This window comes from Anas platyrhynchos, chromosome 8 (assembly GCF_047663525.1).
Source record: "Anas platyrhynchos isolate ZD024472 breed Pekin duck chromosome 8, IASCAAS_PekinDuck_T2T, whole genome shotgun sequence".
NCBI classification, from domain to species: domain Eukaryota; kingdom Metazoa; phylum Chordata; class Aves; order Anseriformes; family Anatidae; genus Anas; species Anas platyrhynchos.
This window is the reverse complement of record NC_092594.1, coordinates 7,454,209-7,467,500: the sequence shown is the minus strand read 5'-3', so window position 1 is coordinate 7,467,500 and position 13,292 is coordinate 7,454,209. Positions and strand designations below refer to the sequence as shown.

Genomic DNA, 13,292 nt, shown 5'->3' with positions numbered 1-13,292 from the left:
CAAATGGCACGGAATAAGAAAATTTGGACATGACTGCCAATTTTATTGTCAGATTGTCAGAATATCCGAATCAGTAGAATAATTTAAATGTCAAATCAAGGTACTACAAAAGCAAATTCCTGTGATTTACTGTGTTGCTCAGCGATAACATGACCTAAGGGTAAAGAGAAGAACTGATTGAAAAGAAGTCTGTTTTTCAGAGGAATGTGGAACTTGTTGCAAATTCACCAAAAAATCTGAACGTGCAGTGTTGTTTTTTTTTTTTCTCAGGCAAAAGCACAGTGGTACTGAGAGAGTTCTCCAGGAGGGCCTTGGAACTTGCCCAGATATACTTGTTTTTTATAGATATTTACTGTTGTGAGAATTAATACACCGGCTTTTGGGAAGTGCTCTGAAATCCTTGGGAACAAGGAGGTCTAAATGCCAATTATTGTTATTTAAAAAAAAATATTTTACATGGAACTGCTGACGTATAATGATGATGGTATTAGTGTAGACTATTGTAACACTCTTCATAAAGCTTACACTAAAAATGTGGAGACTAAACAACAAACATATATTTATAGTGATAAGCCCTTTTCAGTGGCTATCATTGTGTTGATATTCATGGCTTCAGGGAGGTTTTGCCTGAATAAGGACTGCAAAATAATGACCATACTAAGAAAATTATATGAACTGAACTGGAAAGTGAAAGTCCAGATTAGGAGCTGTCATTCTGAAACTCGTTTTCCCAACCATGATGATGAACTCTTATTACCTGTGAATATGGAATTCAAATACTATTTTCAAGTTTTAAACGTAGGTAACACTTTACATTATGTGTCAGTGTGGTACCAATTACAGCCTAACTCTGCTATTATGAATCTGCTGAGAGATAAGACTGAGCCAAGAAGTTTCATAGTAGCCCAAACTTCAAGAAAAGTTCAAGAAGATTTCAATTTACTCTTCTTATACAAGCTCACATTTAGTATCTTGGGACACCTGATGCCTTGGAACAGTGTCTTTTTAGTGTAACAAACAGCTTGCACTTTTTTTTTTGTCCTCCTCCACTTTACGGGTGAAAATGAACTCCTCATCTAACCACTTGCATACCTTAGTAGCTATTGCAAAATTTCCCTGTTACTTATCCCTCATAAGGAAAGTAAGTGTTCCCTGGTTGCAGTGTTCCACAATGAATACAGTCTGGACAAAGGGAAATTGAACATTGCCCTGGTTCCACAACTGAACTATCTTCTGCTACTTTGCTTGAAACCAGCTCTTTCCCTGGCTGACTTACAGTGCTGTACCTACAGTGACTGCCATTCATCTATCCTGGCTTTGACCAAGATGGGGCCTAGTCCTCAGGAAGAGTTAAAAATAGATGTGATGATATCAAGGTGCTTTTACAGAAAGCAAGGCTGTGCCTTAATCCCTGAGAGAAAATCTTACAGGATTTAATATAAAATATTGCCATAGGCATCTAACTTGTCTTTAGTGGTAAACCATGTTGCTAATCTAGAAGCTTGATGGCAATAATAGTCACGCTTTTCATTAAAACAAGTGGATTTTAACTGTCTTCTCCATAACAGTAACTGGGAAATACGGACATTTCCTGTGATAAGTGAGGACAAGGGAGAGATTGTGACACTGATACATGAAGTAGCTGTTCCTTTCTGCTTGCTGAAAACCCTGGACTTTGCATATAGAGCAATAGTGTGCCATATTTGAGATGCTAATTCACTGTGAAGATGTAAAAAACACAGGTCTAAGCTTTTGAACCATACAAGTTCTTGAAGAAAGGAAATCAAAAATCTATGTTTAAAGAACAAGATTAAGTCAATTCACCTAAAAAATATTTCAGCTAGATATACAAACTTGAATACTGTTTGCTGGACCATGCTTTTAACTGGAATGCTGAAACCCTGCATACAGGAAATGTTACCTATGCAAGTATTAGTTAATTAGGTCCACTAGACTGTTTTCATCACAGTGAATGGCGCTTGTATACTGATATTTGCCATTAACACTAAACTGGGCTTACACATGTAAAATCCCTCTGGCACTGAAGGAGAAAAAAGTCTTTAGAGTTTCATACATAATGGATCTATAGCAAAAATTAGCATTTTATGAAAAAAAATGAAAACCTAGAATGAAATTATAATACAGTTTCTATTTTGTGTGTCCCAGTTTGCCAGTGCATTGTACATATGATACAACTCACAGGTCATCACCTGCATGTCTGTTACAAAGTCACATCAAAAAATCTTTCATTTATCTGCAGACTCCATTACCCACCCCCGACCTACGTCCTCTGTAACATGATGATAGGAAAAGTACCCTCTTGTACTGTGGCTAGAGGTTAATTTTCTGGTTAACTGAAAATTTCTGGGATTGTTTTTTTTTAATTGTAATAAATACCATGACTTTTCTACTGTGTTTTCTTTTCTGTGTATGTTCTGTGACATGCTTACACAGAAATAAATAAAGTTTTCTCTGCAGGTACAAATATAAGTAACTCTTGCCTGTTCTATTGCAATAAACATTCATATGGAAAAAGCTGTAAGTCTAGGTTATTGAGCATACACATTGCAGACTAGGTACAGTACACTAAGTAAATATACACCTATTCAGGACATCAAGTAATTTCACCTCCTAGTCATTTATCTCCTTTTCATTCCCAGTGCTTTTCAGGATGATCAGGATGCACAGAGATCTCCACCTGTTTCAGGAATACTCCACACAAAACCTGGCTGCATTTGAATCATCCAGAGTGCCAGTGTGAACCTCAGCAGAACAAGGCTTGCAGCTCATTTCTTTTCTTAGAAGAAGCTGAAGATCTCACCTAAGCCAAGCTTTTTCTATGAATTTGCTCATTACAATTAGGAACAGAGCAAGGAATAGCCCTGCTAATTCCCATGAATATCTTCAGGCAAGGCCTGTGCATGGTGGTGTGATCAAAAAGGGCCAGAAATCATTCACATGTGAAGACAAGTGGGAAAATGAACTTAGCAGACCCACACACAAATGGTAAGGCATCACCTTCCCTTTCTTTTCAGGATTCTGTATCTCAATCCCACAGCTTTAAAATGTGAAGCAAAACCTATTAACATGGGCTTTATGATTCCAATGGAATTGAAGTTGTAACGCCAGCAGGAAATCAAATTCAGAGTCATGTTTCATATTCTGAGCCTAAATTTTGCAATAGCCTTTTTTTCCTTGCTCAGTGAGTAAATGCACATTTAGGGCAGCTAGGTACTGTTTAAGTCTGCAGCCACACATACTTACAAATCAATATTTTCAGTCAGGAAGAAAACAACTTATTACTTATTAATTTATAAACATATTCATCCCACTCAACACACTGAGATGGAAAGGCTTACATATTTGTTAATCCATGCTCTTATTCCCTAACTCCTACCACTAGGAATTCTGTTTGATTGTTCTTTTGCAGAAGATATTTAAAGAACTTTTTAATCCAACCTGTTAAATTGTGCTCCCTTTTATACTTTTGGTGTATGGATCCTATATACTTAAATACCAAATATGAGTCATAATGATATTTTTGATTCCTGACATTATCCAGCTTATTCTTAAAATGGAACAAAAAAAAAGTAATCATGATTCCCCAAAGAATCAAACAAACTAGCAGGGAAGTTGAAGTAGAAAAATAACATTCTCCCTAAGCCTGAGCAATGTGGTTCATATTTCCTTCTTCCAGCTCTCTGTCTATGGGAGCATCTGTCAAGGCTGAGTCAGCAACTTCTCAGAAAATCCTTGTAAACGTGTTAGTAGACATTTCATTTTGTCATCTACCTAGGCACACTGGATTAGTATGCAAATAAGACACACAAGAACAGACCACAGCAGCAGTGCTAATGCTCTAAGTGATCTTTCAGTGTAATTAGAATTTGTTTCATCACACTAATTTGACATGGCAAATTAGTGAAGCTAAGATAAGGGGGTTTAGTAGAGCCAGGGCGCTGGTATGTACACAGAAACTTGCCAGTAAGTCCATTTGCACATGGGAGTTATGTAACATTGCAGAGAAGTGACAATTAGCAAAAGCTCTAGGAAAAAAAAAAAAAAAAAAAAAAAAAAAACCTTTTAAATTTTAATCTGATAATTTGATAGGTTATATTTTCTTCTGCTATTGTATCATAATAATGGTCTAAAGATCTTGATCTCTCTGCTGTTAAGAAATCTTTCAAGATTTAGGATAAGCTACACAGTACCACAATTACACATGTTTAGTCAAGTCTGGCCCAGTGGTATGTAGCAACGTGCTGTGCTGGCACACGGGAATTCAAGGGACAACTTCATGATTTCTGTCTCACCAAATGTGCAAGCTGAAAGCCATTCCACAGCAACAACAAAACTCCGGGTTGAGGACAGCGATCAGCTTCTTTTCTCCATCTTCCTGCTCCAGACCATACAAACTCAGCAGGGTTCCAGAGTCAGAAATTAAAACCAGTCCGCTATTGTTGCAGAGTAGTCCTGAAACTCAGAAGATTTCAAGAATGGCTGGAGCAGGCAGTAGTCTAGAAGAGGTCTAAGGAAAGGTATGGCTAAGAGAGTACTCACCCAATTTACAGGGAAATAAAATATTTAACTTCCTGATTAAAATGAAGGCTCAAGACTGTTCTTAGTTTTTGTAAAACATTTATCGCCAACATTAAACAAGTTACCTGACCTTTGATACAACACATTGTTCATTTGGACCTGCTGAGATCATCAAGCAATAGAGTGCATCTGGCTAGAGATGAGATGATAAATCTCTCTCAGCTGAATCACAACTCCCCCCAGCGTCCCCGGAGATGCAGCTTCCTTTCATATCTCACACTCCGTGAGGGAAAAGGGCTGTGTAAGCCAAAGAGGGGCTGCCCTGAAATGCAGTCTACGGATCTGAGAATTCTTATTCTTTTTTTCTTTGTGTTGTATATGATTCAGAATAATGACTGTGGGTATAGTAATGACAGTTGTTTATAAAATTTGCATCATATAATGAAATGTTAAGATGGGGTTTTATAGCTTGGAATGTTTAAGAATAGTGGAGAAAAATAAATAGGCATATTTAATCTGATTATGTCTTTACTTATAGGATAATAAGCTATTCTTTCAGTTATATACTTTGCATTACTTGTATAATTTGACAATGTCCTGAGGAGAATTTAAGTTGACTTTAAGAAATGCCAAAGCAGCCAGTCTTTGGACAGATAGAAGGAAAAACATTATACTCAAAAATAAAGCAAGTCCTAGGCAATGTGGAAATCCTCACTATGGGGCTTGAACAGAAATCAAAAAGGAACAAGCAGAATAGCAAGATAGAAGTGGCCCTTCAAACAAGGAGACATCTGTTGGTATCTTCAAGTTTTGCACTTCCAAAGTGGTAACATCCAAAGAATTAAAACAGAACAGATGTTAGCTAAAGCCCACCAAAGCAATCCCAGAGACTCTGGAAATTGATCTTTTCTTTCCTTTTCTGATCAGGATGTGTTATCTTTGGGAGAAACATCTGACAAGAACACCAGATATTTCAAAACCCTAATTTTTTTTGGGGGCACAGGCAAAAAGTTGCCTACAAGTATGCTCTAGGAAGAACGTAAAGGAACTTCCCTGAAGAAAAAAATCATTTCTCGAACTTGGAATCACCTTTTGGCACCTTCCCCCCCCCCTTTTTTTCCCTGAGCCTTGGGTCTCATGCCCCATAAATCTGAAAGCCACCGGGGAATTCCCTAAAAACTGCACTGTAGAACTGCATCCCTGAGGTACAGCCAAGCAAAATAACATTGATATTTCTCAGAGAATCTTTCTTGATTTTAAATGTGGTCTACCTATTATTTTCATAAGGATTTTCCAAGCCTATTTTTAATTTTTTGGCCTCTTCTCATTATAGGAATCACTTCCTAGACTGGGCCAAGAAAAAGATTAGGATTTTGATTCTTTATCCTTGGAGAAGCCTGGCCAAACAGGTACAGCACACACGGTTATGATAAAAATAAGCTAACATTCTCTGCTTCTGAAAGCAATTTGATGTTGTTCATATTTCAAAGCCCATAAAGTTAGTATTAATGTCTGTTTTGAACATGTTTAGATGTTTAAAAGAAATTAAATACAGTATACCTAGAAGTTGTGGGGAGATGATGGAAGAAAATATCCATCCTAATGTGCTGTAAAAATGCTTTTTTATTTTTTTATTTTTTTTAAAGACAGAGGAAAAGGCCACACCATAGGGAATATTTCATGGCTAGTAGGAGGGTTAAATAAACAAATGATAATAACACCAATCAGACCTCTTTGCTTAAAGCCTGCAGAGTCAATCTGCTTCTGACTGTGGAGCTACCAACCAGCAAAGGCAAACTAATTAGACACAGTCAAACACTTAGGCAATCACACCTTGTGAATGTAAGCGTCTTCCTGTCATTTGGCAAGTCTCTCAGCTGCCTCTGAGCGTGAGACAACAAATCCCCTGCAAACAAGTTCCTCACTCTCCCTGTTAGTGAGATCTAACAGAGCACAATGGCTGGAGGTGAAAGGTGGCAGTCTAGTCAGGTAATGACATCGTCTTGAACAGCCCATATTAAAATAGTGGCACTTGTTTAGACTAGCCTATTTGCACCTACCTGCAGAGGGCCTTTTTAATGTAATTATTAGCCTCTGCAGCCCTGCTTAGGATTTGAAAATATCATTCATTTTCATCTTGCTTCAACTACCGCTGCTATCTCCTATTCAATCCCAGTCACCTCACCTCCCCACAAGTAAGCGTAGAAACAGAAGATGAGAAGAGTTGAATTAACAAGAAACAAGTTGGCAGGTGAGCTGTGTGACAAAACAATAATAATAATAAAAAGCTAAAAGATTTGACAATATATTCTAATCACTACCTGACTGTAGCAGAGCTGCAGGCATTGAAATAGCTTTCTGGGGAAAAGAGTAAAGACAGCAGGAGAATGGTCTAAATCCTCTTGTGTGAAACCCAAGGGCAGGAACCAATCCTTATGAGCCTTAGAACAAATATGTAATTACTGGCCTTCAAAATTGTCTTATTTTCTCAGAATTTAACTATTCACAATTGACAAAATATGACATGTAGTACAGTCCTAAAAAATGAGATATGTAACCACCACTTATTTTTAGCCTGAGACCCCTAGACACACAACTGAATGCAGAAGACACGAGCCAGTGCAAAGCAATTGCATTGCCACTCACCAAAACATCTGTCTGACTTCCTCATGAGAATCCACATTGCACTGAAGAGGTGAAGTGAGTTATTTTACCTCCCTATATTCTCCTGTTCAAATATTCTCCAAGAAAGGTCCAGCAGAAGCTATCTCAGAGTATCTTAGGAATACAAGTGCAGCATTTACCAGATGAGTGGGGCAGAAAGCGTTTGAAAAGCAATCCAGCAGTAGATGGCCAGCAACAGCCAAAAAAGATGGGGAGGAAAAGAGGGACTGGTCCAAGCAGAAAAGCTGTACCATCCATTTCCCAGAGCAGCACAGACCTGTCCAGTGTAAGTCTATTACTCTGGGGCCGTTCCAATAAAACAGAAACTGGATGAAAGACACACAGAGGAAGAAAAAGAAAAATATCTGCTTCTGTTGTAAAGAGACTAATTTCAACCTCTTTTAAGGAGATGTCAACAACAAATAAATGATTTCATTCTTGCTTTGTCCAGCAACAGTCTTCTCACAGAAAAGACAGCTAATTTACAAGATCAGTGCTTCTCATTGATAAAGAGGTTTTTGAAGAGCCCGAGTGGAATGTTTGTTCAGTGGGATGTTTTGCCTTTTGGTGCATGTTGTGCCTTAACCTGGCCACCAGCTAAACACCACACAGCCGTTTGCTCACCCTCCCCCCTCCCTCTCTGGGACGGGGGAGAGAAACGGGAAAGTGAAGCCTGTGAGCATGTGAGTTGAGATAAAGACCGTTTATTAAGACAGAAAAAATAATAATAGCAATAACAATAATAACAATAATGATGATAATAGTACTAATAATGTGTACAAAACAAATTATGCACAATGCAATTGCTCACCACCCGCTCACCGATGCCCAGCCTAACCCCAAGTAGTCTGGCCCTCCCACCCTGGCTAGCCACCCCCATATATTGTTTAGCATGATGTCAGATGGTATGGAATGCCCCTTTGGGTAGTTTGGGTCAGCTGTTCTGGGTCCGTCCCCTCCCAGCTCTTGCTGCACCCCCAGCCTGCCCGTTGGCAGGACAGAGTGACAAGCTGAAACATCCTTGTCTTGGTGTAAGCACTGCTCTGTAACAATTAAAACATCAGCATGTTATCAGCACTCTTCTCATCCTAAGCCAAAACATAACACCCTACCAGCTACTAGGAAGAAAATTAACTCTTTCCTAACCGACACCAGGACAGTGCAGTTAGTTTGGGTTCTATTATTTATCTTGCAAACAATATCACAAATTGTATCTGTGAAGATAACTTTTCTTTGTTCTGATAAGGCATTGATTTCTTTCTCCCAGCACACAGCAGTTTCACAGGGGACTGTTATGGTGGAGGTTAACATCTTTATCGGTATTGCTGCCCAGCTACCCGTTCTGAAGAAGAACCAAAATATGTCCCAAGCACTGCTGACATCTATGTTGTTTGTTTGTTGTTTTTCTCCATCTGGCTATGATGGATGAGGGTCCTTTAACTACTCTAGTTCTGTAAACTGATATTTTGCATCTGACCTAAAATGACAGCTGGAATCAGGGCCACACTTAGCGACGATCATGCCCAACACAAAAATATAAGCGAGTTCTGGAGGGTGCCAGCCCTGGGTCAGTCTCAGCTTATTTGTCAACCTGCCAGTTCACTGCTCCTCAGTGTTTTCCTTCTCTGAATAGCAGAAGGCACAGCTTTCAGGGGTAGTAAATGCACCATGTTGAGAGATAAGCAGTTGGCAGGAGTCCTTACAACAGGGGTGGCAAAATCAAGACAGGTAGCCAGATGGATCTGGTGTGGCCCAAGGCAAGCACTGAAGCAAAGGGGTGAATCAAAATCAAAGGGTTACTATACCCTGATGGGAATCTCTGATTACAGTGACACTGTATAGAGAAACTGCATATACTACACACTCTTATCTGTGCTCTGCTGCTACTGCGGTATGTTGTTGTGCAGTGACATTCTAAGTTATTTTATATTGTTATTATTATTGCTATTCATGTCAGCTTATCTCTGATCAGTCCATCCTCTCTTTTCTACTTGGTCTTGCTTTGAGTCTTCAGGGGTTTATTACTATTCACTGACTCTCCAGGCTCTGTATTAATTTGCTTTTAAATATTTGTACCACTTCCATCACAAATGAGGACCTATGCAACTATATTAATTGGTTAGAAAAGAAGCATGTTTTGCAGACAGAAGTAAGATCTTTTGTTTGACAGCTGATCTAAGGAAAATGGGCAAGCTCTTCAGCCATCATATCCTTAAATTTAGCTATGATACTCTGAAACACCACAACTACTATTACTGCTATATGCCTATTAAGAAAGAACATTGCAAATGAACTTGTGGAATTCAATTTGAAATGTTTAACAGTAAAAGGGTGAAAATAATTCATTTGGTCTGGATAAATTATTCAGTGCTATTGCACCACTAATACTTGTTTATTTATACTTAGTTATACCCACACATACACAAACACACCCACACCAACACACTGTTACTTAGCTAAATATTTTAATTGCATAAAATAATAAGCAATGAATGTACTATATATCAAGTATATGACATGACCTTATTTTTCAAGCAGAGGTTACAGCATATTGAAGCATCATTCTGTGTGTAAATCTCTGCAAAGACAAGCAACACCATGAGAAGTAGCTACCTCACAACACTGAGACAGCCTCTGCTCACACAAGCCTGTCAGAATTAGACTTCAGCTGATCCCTGTACCTGTAACTATGTTCCTCTTGATAGCACATCTTGTTTTACTTGCACCCAGAGGTCCTCACTTACAGGTTCACCTATCTAGAGGACAGACCAAGGAGCACTTGCCCTTTCAGAAAACCAGTGACAACAGCATTAAAAGTACAATCATCTGTGAACCTGATGAGACACCATCCATCCCTTTGGCCATGCATTTGAAAGGGGGGTACTGGAGGAAGTGAAAGAACCAGGATTTTGCCACAGCCATTCACCCAGTTTCTTCTTATACTTCCCTTCAGCCACCAGACCTGAATGAAGACAGAAGGGAAATTCCTGGAGCAACTATCTCCTGGACCTGGCATCAGCTCTCAGGATGCCCAAACAACAAAATTTGGTCCCTTTCTTTTTCCTTCAGCTTGTGTTTTAAAGAATATCATGTACAATAAAGGGAACATTTCCACAATAAGGAGCAACCAAGGAAATGGCTCAAAAGAGACCTGAGGCAAATTAAAGCCCAATTTAACTTTTGCACAATAACTTCACTTTATTTAGATGAATCATTTATGTGGTGAAAAACTTCAGCTTACTACACTAGAAAAACTCAATTAATAGCCAAAGCGCTTAGAGGTAGGGGAAGACAGCATAGAGGTAAAACTCCAGTAACTGAGTTAAGAAGCAGAAGCAGACATCTTTTGACACAGAACATTAGAAATATTGAAGAAGAAAAAGGAAGAGTTTTCCTCCCAGTCAACAACAAAAAGAACGTTTGTAGAGGGTGGTCAGTGAATGATAAGCAACAATAAATCCAGCTGTCTCAGGAAGCCTCACAGGAAGCCTGGAGTGACGCAGGGACAGGACCATCAGTGTCCCAGCTACCCCATTGGCCCTGTGATCACTCTCACTTCCTCCCTAGATAGATCAGAAAGAGGGTTTGCCTGCATGTTCCTTGGATTATGGAAAGAACGTTTCATCTTGGCTTGCAGACGTACCTTCCCTGACTGATCGGTGCTGTTAGCATAAGAACCTTTTGTAACTGGGCTTGCTTCTTCTTAGTGGTTGCTCTGTCTCTGCTCTCTAGGTCAAAGGTACCAACAGTATTCAGAGCAACAACGTAAAAGAAAATCATGGCCTGTCTTTATCACCAAGAAATAAGATGAGAAAAAACTCCTGTCTTTTTCACATCACCCATTGCTTTTCTTATGGATTTCTGTGTAACTGTTTTAAATACACAGGAAACTAAGTCACATTTACCACAGTATCAGACATTGCTTTTCCACAGCGAGGAAAAATCTTATCTATCAAGTTGTGGGGCAGGAGCAGTTTGTGAATTACAGCTTTTTCAAAAGGAACAGAGGGAGTAAACTGTTTCGCTCTCCAGCAAATGTAAACTTAGTAGCAGAAATCAAGTCCACAACTAAATTTTTTTGCTGTCTGCCTTATTTACTTCTTAATTGCAGAGGAAGGAATATTAGGTTGAAGTTGTAGCCACAGGAAAGGGGAAAGGGAGTAGCTGAGGATGAATGATAGCTTGATTGCTGTGGACTCTCAGGTTTTATCACATTTGAATAGCTTTAACCCTTCAAAAGCTGGTCACTTGTCATCTGTGGTAGGAAAACTGCTTTGCTATAAAGAGAAAAAGAAAAATGCACTGGTGCATATGGTACACCATTAGTAAGTCTCACACCCCATAATAGGAACATTTGTACACAATTGTGGTTTTTGGGATCTAGCCAAGAGCACAGCACCCTAGTGAATCATAATGCACAGCTAATGAGTTATTTTTGGTAAATTTGGCACTTGGAGTTAATAAAATCAAGTTGTCCCCAAAAAGCTAAATCACTTATCACTTCATTGAAGGTGCTAAGTGGATCTAGAACTTAAGGATGCTGTCAATAAAAATTAAAGAAACTCATCAAATCTGCCTAGTAATTTGTGCTTCTCTCTACTATTGTTTAGAACAAAGGTAAGATGCTATGATAGGCAAGCAAGAGGTATTTATTATTATTATTATTATTATTGGGAAACATCCAATTAAGACAGCTAGACCCAAAGTGCAAAGCTCTGAAAAAACATTGAATTCTTCATAGCCTAAGCATTTGGAGATGTTGAATTTTGGTTCAGCCTGCTACAGACTACTTATAAATTCAGATCTGGAATCTGAATCTGTTCACATCCCTCTGAAACAGAAAGATATTCAATTCAAATTGAAGTTGAAGGGGGAGGCTGCAAGGTTAATATGAGGTTTTGTTTTGGGAACATCTCTCGTGGCAGAAAAAAGTCAAATTATTTTCCATTTAGAGAGTACTTATAGAATGACTTGGGTTGGAAGGGACCTTTAAGATAATCAATTTCCACTCCCCCCTAACATGGGCAGGGATGCCACCCACTGGATCAGGCTGGCCAACTTCTCCAACTCAGAAAGTCATTGCCACAGACACCAGCTGTATTTCCTGTGGGAAATTTCCCTTAACTCCTTCCTTTCAGGGTAAGATGTCATTAATGAACCTCCTATATTGAGCAAAGGAGCTGCATATGGATGTGCAAAAGATATCCACTGTAGTTTCCACTTTAATATCCAATGAAAAATGTATTTGGGTAGGGAACTCTAGTTTTGAGTGTACAGCAATTGTCTGCATTAACCAACCAGTCTAAGTGGAGTGCACTGAATAGAAAATGAGAGTAAAGCAGAAGTTAAAGCTATGCCAAACTACCTGAGTGTAATGTGGATAGCAGTGAACTGTGACTCATGTCATGTTGTGTTATGTAGCATCAAATCACTGTACAGTGTGACACAACGTAAGCAACATGAGTGGCGTGAATGTGACACAGCACAGCCTTTTTTCTTCTCCCCCCCACCCCCTTTTTTTTTTAAAGAGCTTTTTACTTTTAATCAGATAGCTGCTGTCAATTCAGATAACAACTGCCTGACCCAAATTTTCAACTGACTGAAGTGGACGAATACTGAAGTATGGACTTCCTATTATGAAAAGTTAACATTACAGACTAGCATCTCTGTGCTAAAAATACTACTGTCTCATTTTCTTCCCCCGACCCGTTTCTCCCTCCCCTAACACTAGCTATGTTTTCTTACTGATTCAGAATCAATAATTTCATTTCTATATTACAAACCTTAAAACAATACTGGGAAAAAAGTATACTGGAATTTTACTTACTGATGTTTAATTATTGATGTAGGCTTCTTTAAACATATTTGGCTCTCTGAAACAGCTCTTTAGAACTGTGTTCCATTTCTTATTGCTTACCTATTCTGTTTGTTCTCTGCCTCCCTGATCCCTTTCGATTTTCTGCAGGTTAGCAAGTGCTGCATTGTCTGCTTTTGAAACGTGTCTTTAGGCATGCTTTTGTTTGACAAGGAATGCCAAGGCTGAGCTGACAAAGTCTGTTTGAAAATCTTTTTCCAGGTATACAAGATCA

General features: G+C 38.8%; 1 long non-coding RNA gene across 1 annotated transcript in view; it reads right to left on the bottom strand.

The window, feature by feature from the left end:
* LOC140003064 (uncharacterized) overlaps window positions 1–4,698 on the bottom strand; it is a 14,155-nt gene extending 9,457 nt beyond the window's left edge. Inside the window, exons 1-2 of the long non-coding RNA XR_011811013.1 lie at window positions 4,561–4,698; window positions 4,314–4,473 (exon numbers count right to left, since the gene is read on the bottom strand). This is a non-coding gene — a long non-coding RNA (uncharacterized lncRNA). The remainder of the gene's footprint in view (window positions 1–4,313; window positions 4,474–4,560) is intronic.
* Window positions 4,699–13,292: the final 8,594 nt, after the last annotated feature.